We start from the raw sequence: 12689 nt of genomic DNA, 5'->3' as shown, positions 1-12689 counted from the left end.
TGTTGGGGACAAGTAACGGGTTTGGAAAAACAAGTCGTGACAAGTCTCAACATGTTGGGGACAAGTCTCAACATGTTGTGCAGCATAGAGGCCTTTATACATCTGTATTTTAATGGCACAAAACACCATGTTGTACACAAGGGAAGTGAGGTTCAGAGACATGAAGTGATGTTCCCATGTTCACATAACTAGTAAGTGGCTGAGCCAGGCCTCAAACACGTACCTTTTGGTATATTTAAGGCCCTTTCTACCACATCATGCTCAAAGTCAGAAGGTCTAAAATATGATTGCTCAAACTCAGTGTTGGGTAGGGCCAGCTAATGAGAATGAAGTGGGGATACTGTGAGCTGTGCTTATCTCTATCTTTGCCTAATTACATTAGGATGGCTAGCAAGGCCTGATTCTGAGGCCTAGAAATTCTATATCAGACACAAAGTAGAGATCTAAGACTTTGCATCTGTCTGTCTTTCTTTAGTACTCTGAACTTTCTTTATGCAAAACCTTGCAAGTCCCTGGTCAGGCTTTGGTGCAAAACCAGTGCAATATTTATCCAGATAATGGGCTTCTGGCAATTTCTTTGACCAGAACCCTAGCTGAACCACAGACCAACTCAGCCTGCCACCTCTTAGTGAACGTTTCGGGAACAGAAGGGAGAAAACAAAGATCTGTACATAATAGAAAAACAAAACAAAGATAAGTTAATGATAAAGAACTGCTGAAAAGGTAAGAATTCATGCCTGATTTTAAAACTTGCTCATGAATGTATGATCACTGTCATTGTGAACACAACTTAAACCCAACTTTTTAAGACATATAGAAAAAAAAAAATTATCAACCCAGTTACTTCCAGCGTCATATGGCAGCCAAAAGAGGATCTTAACAAAGTGAAAGCCCCAGAGTTATTAGTTAGAAACACTCTCAGGCATCTCTTTGTGTACCCCTCGTTTCCAGCACAGCTTGTTGCAGAATGACGTGGGTATGTATGTCTGTCCCAACCACTGGATTATGACATCTCACTCCTCTTTGTATTCTAGTAAAGCCTCATTCAGTGGCTTTGTAAAATATATACCACACACACACACACACACACACACACACACACACACACACACACACTAAACACTGAATACTTTTAACTGAATTCAAAAACATTTAAAAGACTTGTTATCTCTGCCCCATATCTTGGCACCAAGTGGGCATTCAAGGATTATTAATGAATGCATGAACACCTGGCTGACTAAGTGAATGAATAATTTTGTAAGTGAGCGTGCTTTCCGAAGAACCTACTTTATTTAGCAAACTCTAAAGAATTAAGGTTATTAAGACTAGTAAAGTAAAAGAGCCGTCAGGCTACAAGTAAGTGAATAAGTGTTAGCCTTGAATAATATCCTCTCAAAATTCATTACACCTGAAATCTCAGAATGTGCTCTCATTTGGAAATACAGTCTTTGCAAGTGTAATTAGTTAAGATGAAGTCATACTGGATTAGGGTGGGCCCCAATTCAATGACTAGTGTTCTTAGAAGAAGAGAAAGCAAAGACACACTATATCTATATCTGTACATATATATACACACATACATACATTCATATACGTGTGTGTATGTGTGCAGAGCCCTGGTGGCACAATGGTTAAGCACTCAGCCGCTAAGCGGAAGATTGGTAGTTGAAACCCAGCCAGTGGCTCCACCAGAGAAAGACCTAGCAGTCTGCTTTTGTAAAGATTACAGCCAAGAAAACTCTATGAGGCAGTTCTACTCTGCCACATGGGGTTGCTACGAGTCGGAATTGACTTGACAGCACCCAACAACATCAAATATATATATGTATGTATATATACATATATATGATTTTCTATCATACCTCCTAGTCTTACCTAGAATATCGAGTGCTATAAATATATGTGTATGCTCAAATATCAGATAAAATATTTTTTCTTTTCAAAATGAATGAATTATATTGCCCAGAGCCAAGAAAAGAAAATATTCTCAAAGGAGATAAAGTATTTTTCTCAAGTTAAAAAGGATACAACCTTAATAAAGATCAGTTTTAAAAAAAGGATTTGTATTATCTGAAAAATTATAAACACGAAATGACTTTCAGAATGAAATAGAGATTTTCAAAGGTTAGAAGCCAAAATAATAAAGATAAAGCTATTGTCCTAGTATAACTTTCTCCTTCCTTTTGTGTATTTCTGAGGGAACAAGAACCACTGAATATTAATAATTCTAATTCTTAAACTTATTTTAAATAAAGAAGCCAAAATTCTAGCTTTAGAGGCAATTAGTACTTTATGCCCTGAGTATGTTTACATTTAATCAGAAAAGTAATAAAATGACACCTAGAAATTTAAAATAATAATAATAAATTATAGAAATGTTTGTTTTACTATCTTCTAGCATACTGCTATTTGGAATGATAAAATTGGCCCTCACAACCCTCACTATCCTCACTGTGGGAGCCCTGGTGGCACAGTGGTTAAAAGTTCAGCTGCTAGCCCAAAGGTTGGCAGTTCTAATCCACCAGCTGCACCCTGGAAACCCTATGGGGCAGTTTTACTCTGTCCTATAGGGTCGCTATGAGTCGGAATCAACTTGGCAGCAATGGGTTTGGTTTCTCCTCACTGTGAGGAGCCCTGGTGGCACAGTACCAAAAGGTCAGCGGTTGGAACCCCCCAGCTGCTCTGCTGGAGAAACATGTGGCAGCAGTCTGCTTCTGTAAAGATTTGCGTCACTATGGGTTGGAATCAACTTGACAGCAGTGGGTATCCTCACTGTGAAGCAAACTGTTTTTTTTTTTTTTTTTTCAGTTAAGGTCTGCAGACAAAGCTCCTGGTACCGTCATGCCTACTCACATAAAAATCAGAAAAAAAATATTTATACATCTTGTGTTTTTATACTATCTACTTAGTGGTATAATAGGTGTTGTGTGAAGGAGAAAAAAATATGTAAAAATTTAACTCTTCCTGGAGTCCCTGGGTGATGCAAACAGTTGGGCGCTTGAATACTAACTGAAAGATTGGCAGTTTGAACACACCCAGAGGTGCCTCAGAAGACAGGCCTGGTGATCTGCTTCTGAAAGCTCACAGCCTTGACAACCCTATGGAGCAGTTCTATTCTGCACACATGGGGTCACCATGTATCAGAATCAACTCAACAGCAACTAACAACAGCAATAAGAAATACATCACTAACCATTCCTCCTTGGTTACCTCTAAATTACTAGAACAAACTAGAAAAAAAATTAAGCCACAGAAGATGCCTTAGGTTGAAAAGAAGAAGCAGACCCTGAGTCAAAGATTTGTGTACACGGAACTTATTTAAGGATGTGCTACCAAGAGACGAGGATGAGGGGGAAGAAAATGCAATAGTTTGCCCAGATGGAAATATTAAATAGACTCATATTCCACATTCTCTGACACGGTATCCTCAACAGGCTGGAAACTATTCTCAAAGCTACAGCCCAGCAACCACAATCACATCAGTGTGAGGACCCAGGAGGAATAAAACCAGGACCCAGAGGCCAAGCACAGTTATTTTCAGAGCATTAATGAAGGATGGCGTGAAGGGAAGGTGGGATCTACCTTTGGTCTCTTGGGTCTAATTTTGGCTCCAGCTCTATAAAAACTACTTAGGACACTACCGACTTAATCGAAGCTAAACAATCTCTCCATGCTATCTCTACGATTCTGAAAAATGAATCCAGAAATCAAAGCCCCAAACCTCTTTAAAACTGCCTCCCAATGGAAACAATTTCTTAAATGATTTTTATTGGAATAGGAGGTCCCACAAATAAATCCAGAGATGCAATAAAACCTTTTCAAAATAAACAGAAAAATGAGTAAAAATATTAGAGCAGAGAAAACCAAACTGCTACATGCTCCTCTCTTTGAACTCCTACTTAAGATTCCAGAAGCAAAGAAAATGTTTCCCAGCGAGCACAAAGCATCTTTATATACGTTACCCCATTTGATCCTCACAATGACACCGGAGATAAGCAGGAAGGTAACTTCACATCAGAGAATTCACCAAGTGTTTTGCCCGAGTTCAAAACAATAAGTGAATTAAAAAAAAAATCCATCTTTACAGTATTTCTTATATGTAGGTATCTGATGCAAATATTCAGAAAGATAAAGGTAAATTTGGTTTAGGTTAATAAAGTCCTATCATAGAGACATGATATAATGCACTGTGCTAACAAAAATATGTTGGTATTGTTAGATGAAACTTTAAGTTGTATTCTTCATAACTTACGGTCAATAAGCAAATACAAGAAGTCAAAGGCAGACTAGAAGATAGTTTCTAAACTATCAATTTCCCTGTGTTGTACTCCAAAATAAAGAACTGGAACCTACACTTTAGATCCACAAATAATCTAGTTTTGTAGACTCTGAGAGGAGCTAGAAGGATAAATTCTCCTAGCCTCCCTTCTCTCCTGTTATTTGTCCAGAAGATCCAGCAGTCACACAGGTGAGGGTGTGTATAAATCAGAGTCAAGAGACAGATACACACCAGTGTGAAGGTCTTTTGACTTGTTAACTTAAATAGGCTTCATAACCAAAAAGGCAAAGCAGTTGCTTTTGAGTAGATTCTGACTCATGGCAACCCCATGTGTGTCAGAGTAGAACTGCCCTCCAAAGACTTTTCAATGGCTGATTTTTTGGAAGTAGATAACCAGGCCTTTCTTCTGAGGCACCTCTGGGTGGACCCAAGCCTCCAACCTTTCAGTTAGCAGCCGAGGGGTTTAAAACTTGCACTACCCAGGAACTCCCTACTAGAATCCAGGCCCCAATTATTCAATGAAACAAGAATTAGGTGTTGCTGTGAAGGTATTTTTGCAGATGGAACTGACATTCATAATCAGTTAACTTTCAATAAGGGAGATTATCCAGATGATCTGGGTGAGGCTGATTCAGTCAGTTGACAGGTCTTTAAGCAGAGCTGAGATTTCCCTGATGAGGATGAAATTTCTCTTGTGGACAACAGCTTCAGCCTTGCCTGAGGGTCCCAGCCTGCCTTCCCTGACGGCCTGTCCTATGGATTTCGGACTTGCCTAGCCAGCCTCCACAGCCACATAAGCAAATTCCTTGTGATAAGTTTCTTAATGCATATCTCTGATGGGGCTGGCTTCTGTGGTTGAACCCTGACTGATACAAGTTATTTGCACAATAAGAATTTACTATATATAATTAAGCTAGGTAACTGAAAGGGTAAAAAGAGAACTCTGAGGTTTCAGAGAGGCAGCAACTGGAGGAAGCAGCTCCCCATCACCCGTCCTCAGAGCACAAGGGCAGAGGTTGGAATGACTACAATTTATAAACTTGGACAGGCCACATGTGGGCTGGGGAAAGCCCTCTGAGGAGACAGTGCTAGCTGGCTAGTGCTGGTGTCTCCGACTAGGCATGATAAGTCTGGTTCTGAGAAAACAGGAAAAACTGACAATCGGCTTCAGCAGCTGCTACAGGCAGGCATGGATACTGCTAGAGGGAAAAAGAGGCTAGGGCGTTTATCCTCGTCTGTCAGTTTGTCGTACTGTGATCACTTGCGTGTTGCTATGATCCTAGAAGGTATGCCATCGGTATTTCAGATACCAGCAGGGTCAACCATGGTGGACAGTCTTCAGGAGCGCTTCCAGACAAAGACAGAATACGTAGAGGAACCTGATGATCTACTTCTAAAAAAAAAAAAAAATTCTCCAGTGAAAACCTCATGAATAGGGGCAGAATATTGTCTTATACAGTGCCAGGAGATGAGCCCCTCAGGTTGGAAGACACTCAAAATATGACTGGGGAAGAACTGCCTCCTCAAAGTAGAGTTAACCTTAACAAATCAAACCCAGTGCTGTCGAGTCGATGCAAACTCATAGTGACCCTATAGGACAGAGTAGAACTGCCCCTGTAAGGGTTTCCAAGGACTGGCTGGTGGATTCGAACTGTCATCCTTTTGGTTAGCAGCCAAGTTACTAACCACTGATGAACTTTTCAACATGGATAAAGTCAAGTTTTTGAGACCTTCATTTGCTGATGTGGCATGACTCAAAATGAGAAGAACTGGCTGCAAACATCCATTAATAATTGGAACGTGGAATGTACAAAGTATGAATAAAGGAAAATTGAAAGTTATCAAACATGAAATGTAACACTTAAAGATAGATACTCTAGGCATTAGTGAACTGAAATGGACTGGTATTGAACAGGACAATTATATAGCCTACTATGCCACAAATGACAAGTTGAAGAGGAACAGCATCACATTCATTGTCAAAAAGAACATTTCAAGATTTGTCCTGAAGTACAAAGCTGTCAGTGATAGGATAATATCCATATGCCTACAAGGAAGACTAGTTAATACAACTATTATTCAATTTTTTTCTTCAGTTCTTGAACATAGAGTAGCTAAATTGAATGGAAGAAATGATGAAGTAAAAGAGTTGAACAGAAGATTTCAAAGGGTGGCTCAAGAAGACAAAGTAAAGTATTAAAATGAAATGTGCAAAGACTTTTGGAGTTAGAAAAACCAAAAGGGAAGAACACATTTGATATTTCTCAAGCTGAAAGAACTGAAGAAAAAATGCAATCCTTGATTTGCTGCTTTAAAGGATTCTGTGGAAAAAAAGGAGCCCTGGCGGCACAGTGGTTAAGAGCTCAGCTGCTAACCAAAAGGTTGGCAATTTGAATCCACCAGCTGCTCCTTGGAAACACTATGGGGTAGTTCTACTCTGTCCTATAGGGTCGCTATGTGTACGAATCGACTCGAAGGCACCTACAAAAGGGTAGTTATTACAGAAATCACAAGGAGACAGGTAGGGAGCAAACAGCAGGAACATGTTCTTTCTCCTGCAGCCTACCAGTCTCCCTCTAGCGCGCCTTATTGGTGGAACCTAATAAGGAACCAGCTGGCAAAGCAAAATGAGGTTTGCAGAATTCATGCCCCAGCAAAGCAAGACAGAGAGGCCTCCATGGAGAGAAACCAAGGTCCCCAGCTATGTTCTCAGCTGACACCCAGAACCAGCTTGCCAGCTATGCAAGTTCATTATCTTGGAAGGGAATCACCCAGCCTGAGTTGAGCCTTCAGAACTAATACCATTGAAAACAGAGATATACTGCCCCTGACAAACTGCACGTTCATTAGCAAAATAAATGATCATTGCTTTAAGCTACTAAGTTTTGGGATGGCTTGACACCAAGGAGTAGATAACCTGTTCTCTGTGCCTAGCACAGTGCCTGAGGCATTTTGAAATTAACATTTAATGAATAAAGGGACAATGGATATGCAAGGTCCTTAATAAGGTGAAATGGAAGATCAAAACATCCTTGAAATAGTTTTTCAAAAGCTAAACTTCTGGTCTGGAACCCTGGTGGTACAGTGGCTAAGAACTAGGCTGCTAACCAAAAGGTTGGTAGTTTGAATCCATCAGCCACTCCTTGGAAACCCTATGGGGCAGTTCTACCCTGTCCTGTAGGGCTGCTATGAGTCAGATGGCAGTGGGTTTGGTTTTGGTTTTAAACTTCTGGTCTGATGGAAAATAAGATAAGTACACCATTATAACATAGTTGAGAATAAGTGCCATAACAATTGATCCAACAAAATGTTAATGGTGATAAAACATAAACCTGTTTGAGAGGTGTACACTTTTAGGAGTCTTTAGGGTCCAAGCAACAGAAAACCTGACTCAAACTAGCTCAAATGATACGTGAAATTTACTGACTAACATAAATGTAAAGTCCTGAAAAAGTGTAGGCTTCTGGTGAGTCATGACCAGCAGACCATGCCGTGGAGTCGGTTCTGACTGATAGCGACCCTACAGAACAGAGTTGAACTGCCCTATAATGTTTCCAAAGGAGCCCTGGTGGTGCAGTGGTTAGGCGCTAAGCTGCTAACCAAAAGGTCCGCAGTTTGAACTCCCCAGTTGCTCCATGAGAGAAAGATGTGGCAGTCTGCTCCCATAAAGATTACAGCCTTAGAAACCCTATGGGGCAGTTCTACCCCATCCTATAGGGTCACTATGAGTCAGAATCCACTCCATGGCAAGGAGTAATCTTTCAGAAGCAGTCTGCCACATCTTTCTCTCATTGGTGGTTTCAAATGCATGTAACCACTGAGTTACCAGAGCTCTTTTCTCAAGACTTAGTCTTTCTTAGTTTCTTCTGCTTTCTGTAGTTTCTACTTAAAACTAAATTTGTATTCTTTGCAATTACAATATGGTAGCCAGCAGCTGTTGAGGAATTATGTACTGTACTTATTTCATAACATCCAAGAGAAAGAGAGTATCTCCTCAGGTAGTTTCCGCAGAAGAATAATGAAGCTTCTTTCCTAGAAGCCCTCAGCAAACTTCTGCTAGCATCTGTCATAGCCTTTTCCTCAACCAATCACTATGACCAAAGAGACTGTGCTTGTTGGTTTAAGTCACTCAGGAACTGCTCCTGGAGGAAGGACATGGATTACATGAGGGAGCAGTATCTCAACAAAAATAAGGATACTTTTGCCAGAATAAGAAAGAATAGATGCTGGACATCCTAAGTGCCCAACAGATACATTTATAGGAAAAAGATGATATTTGAGATAGACATTGAAGAATGTGTGTGGTGGGTGGTTGAGGGTAGGGGTGCTGACTGGTGAAAGGAACTGTATAACCAAACCTCAAGGAAAATACAAGGAATACAAAGAAAATATCAAATAGCCTAGTTTGGTAGGAAGAACAAAGGAATGTTTACCCTGAGAAACAATACTAATAGGTTTATTTGTGGGTTTTTAGGTATCTCTGAACCCCGTAAAATTATTTGCGAAATGTTGTTTATGGATACATGGGCATTTCCTGGGGAGAAAGGTCATAGATTCTTAAAAATGCTGCTGACAAAAACAAAAAGTAGTAGTGACAAGAACACAGTAACACAACAAAGGCCACTAACAAAATAAGAGGAGTCCCTGGGTGGCACAAGCAGTTAAGTGCTCAACTACTAGCTGAAAGATTGGCAGTTCAAACCCACCCAGAGGCAACTTGGAAGACAGGCCTGGCTATCTGTTTCCAAAAGGTCACAGCCTTGAAAACCCTATGGAGCAGTTCTACTCTGCACATGGGATCACCGTAAGTCAGAATCAACCCAACGGCAACTACAGAGATAGGAGTAGGTTGGGTTATATTGTTGAAAGTCTTAAATGATGGTGTATAATGTTTGTACTTAATTGAAAGGCTGGCATGGGCTCTTTAGAAAGCAGATTGGGTAAAGAGGCTGATCTGAATGTGTCCTAGAGTAAAACTCTTGGTCTCTGTTAAAGCCAAACAAAGATATTCATAGAAAGCATAAGAAACATTGGAATGGGGAGATGTCAGCCCACACAGTGAAGACCAAAGACTCAGGAGTGGCTACTTCCCAGGGATACATACAGGCTGGACTCAGAAACTAACAGTAAAATTTTTCTGATTGGCTAGCTAATGTAAGTTTTTCTGATTGGCAATTTTCAGTAAATCATTAAGGACATGCCCAGGTAAGTTCTTTGTGTAAGAAGGACATGGCCAGACAAGTTCCCTGTGCAAGCAGCTTTCTACGTACTAGTTAATCTACTTTCAACTACATTCTTCCTGAGGGCAAACTGCACCTGCCTTGTTTGCCCATCAATAGTCATGGGTCACTGTCTCAGAAACAGAAGCTGAACCTGGGACAAAAGGGAATCTGCCTTTGACTATGAACCAGCTCGCTACTTTGGTTAAGTGCCTTGATTTTAGAGCTCCTGCACATAACCTCCCGGACATATTCCTGACCGTAATACCCTTATTTGTTTAAAGTGGCTTTGGGGCAAAAGCCAGGTAGGTTAAACAATTACTAGGGGGCCAGGGTCTTTTGTTCCACTAGTCAGAGGCCCAAGTCCATATGCATATGAATGGGAAGAAGTCAAGGTTACATTCTCAGGAATGCAGAAGCAGGAGGTTGTAACAAAATTGGAGTCAGGCCTACTATGAGACCAGCCACCCTAAATATGCCAGGCACCTCTGTTCTGAAGCTCTTATTCAGATGGACGATAGCAAGTTCAAAATAAATGCTTTCTTTCCAGTTAATGGTTTATTAAGATCAAACTTCTATCCAGTCATTCCTAAATAGTTTTGTATAATATTAAACCTGACAATTGAATGAGCTACAATGCACATAAACCACCGCGCAGGTTGCAGTTGGAAGAAAAACGAATAGTATCATAGACTACTCAGTGACATTCAGATGCAATCTTTCATATGAAACGACATGTTCAGTAAGTAATAAATAGACTTGTTTTATATTAGGTATTTTGGATTCGTCTTTAAATAGTAATTAAGTTCAGCATGTTTCCTAGTAAATAGTTGTGTGTTATTGAGTATTTACAAATGACATAGGGATTGGGAAGAAAAAAGAGCAGCAGTGTATTAATTATAATCTGAATTTTAAAAACTATTTTCATTTAAACACCATTCAAGTATTACCCCAATACCTAGATTTCAACAGTCTCAATTCTTCCCTTTTTTCCTTTTATAATTTTTTTTTTATTTTGGTAAGTATATACACCAAAATATTTGCCAATTCAATGTTTTTTACATGTGCAATTCACACTAATTACGTTCATCATATTGTTCCTCGCAGTATTACTTTATTTTATACTCTTATACTTACAATAAGGATGGGCACTTCTGAAAGATGAGGTAGAGATGAGATGGTAATGCTATTATAATGCTGACACATTTGCCATCTGGAGATGTCAGTCAATCCCCATTTTACTTTTTGGAGAGTGTCTTAGTTATCTAGTGCTGCTATCACAGAAATACACAAATGGGTGGCTTAAAAAAACAGAATTTGACTTTCTCACAGTTTAGGAGGCTAGAAGTCCGAATTCAGGGTGCTGGTTCTAGGGGAAGGATTTCTGTCCGTGTCAGCTCTGGAGGAAGAGCCTTCTCTCTTTTGAGCTTCTGCTTCTGGGAGATCTTCCTGTGGCTTGACATCTCTCTTCCCCCATCTCTGCTTTGCTTCCTTGTGTCATCTGCTCCTTTTGTATCTCAAAAGACATTGATTCAAGACACATCCTACACTAATACTGTCTCATTAACATAACAAAGAAAACCCATTCCCAAGTGGGATTATGACCACAAGTATAAATAAAAACCCTTGCTTTCGATTAGATTCTAACTCATAGTAACCCTATAGGGGTTAGGATTTACAGCACATATTTTTGGGAGACACAATTCAGTCCATAACAAGAGTCCAAGGTAGCTCTTGTGCTATTGATATTCTAATTATAGTAATTAAGATTCAGTAGGCTGAGCACTAGTATCTACCCTCTGATGGATCTTTTTTAAGAAGTTTCTTTGGTAGTATTCTTAAAGTATTATTTCTCAATTCTTTCTCATTTTGGTTTTCATTTACACAGTTATAGAAAGACAGTAATGCTTAGGACCCTGTCTTAGGCTGGGTTGTCTAAAGAAGCAAAACCAGTAAAGCATGTAAACATATATAGAGAGAGAAATTTATATCAAGGAAATGGCTCATGTGGTTGTAGAGGCTGGAACTTGGATCAGGCTGGAGCTTCTCCTGATTCACATAGCCTCAGGGGCCAGCCAACCTAAGATCAACAAGTCAGACAGCAGGGCTCTTGCTCACAGGCTGTAAAGACTGAAGAATCCCAAGATCTGCAGGGAAGACAGCTAAGCTGCTAGCTCAAGTCCCAAGAACCGGAGGTCAAACAAACAGGAGTCGGCTGCAGGATCCAGAGTGAGCAAAAGCCCACGAGCCTTGCCAGAAAGTCCACTTATATTCTACGCAGGCCATACCCCCAAAGAAGCTCCCTTTCAACTGACTGGCTACTCATAGCAGATCCCATCATGGAGGTGATCATATTACATCAAATCTCATCATGGAAGGGATCACATCATCATACAACTGCCAGACTACATCATAACTGCCAAACCACTGAAAATCATGGCCCAGCCAAATTGATACACAACCTTAAAGATCACAGACCATATCCCACACAATGTATCACTTATATGGTAATCTCATACATAAAGACTATAGCAAACAGAATAGCATTGAGAACATTAACTAATCAAATTGTTTGTGATATTTTTCACCTGGGATTAGCAAGACAGCTGCCCAAATAAGTGTACTGGTATCTTTCAGATGTTGTATGGGGGGATGTGGCCAGCCTTGTTACCACTGACTGTATCGTACATAATCAATTTTCTATCTCTAAAAAAGTCATGTAATTTCAGAACATATTTGGTTTTAGTCAATATTTATTTAGTTGCATCTCTGGAAACAACTATGAATGTGAAAACTAGCTTAAGCTGAATTTCCAGTGTTTTAGAAGACAAGTCTAACACTATTGGCTACAACCGACATGTACCAAGGCCATATAATAAGAGAAGAGAGAGTTTTTAACGTGGGCTAGATAAAAAGACTTTTCCACCACTCGTCTGTCAACTGTGATGGCTTGTGTGTTGCTGTGATGCTGGAAGCTATGCCACCAGTACTTCAAATACCAGCAGGGTCACCCGTAATGGACGGTTTTCAGTGGAGATTCCAGCTTAGACAGACTAGGAAGAAGGACCTAGTGATCTACTTCTAAAAGAAAAATTGGCCAGTGAAAACCTTATGCATAGCAGTGGAACACTGATACAGTGCCAGAAGATGAGTCCCTCAGGTTGGAAGACACTCAAAGTACTACTGGGGAA

Source organism: Trichechus manatus, unplaced genomic scaffold, assembly GCF_000243295.1.
Source record: "Trichechus manatus latirostris isolate Lorelei unplaced genomic scaffold, TriManLat1.0 scaffold00002, whole genome shotgun sequence".
Lineage (NCBI taxonomy): Eukaryota > Metazoa > Chordata > Mammalia > Sirenia > Trichechidae > Trichechus > Trichechus manatus.
This window is presented reverse-complemented; position numbering follows the sequence as displayed.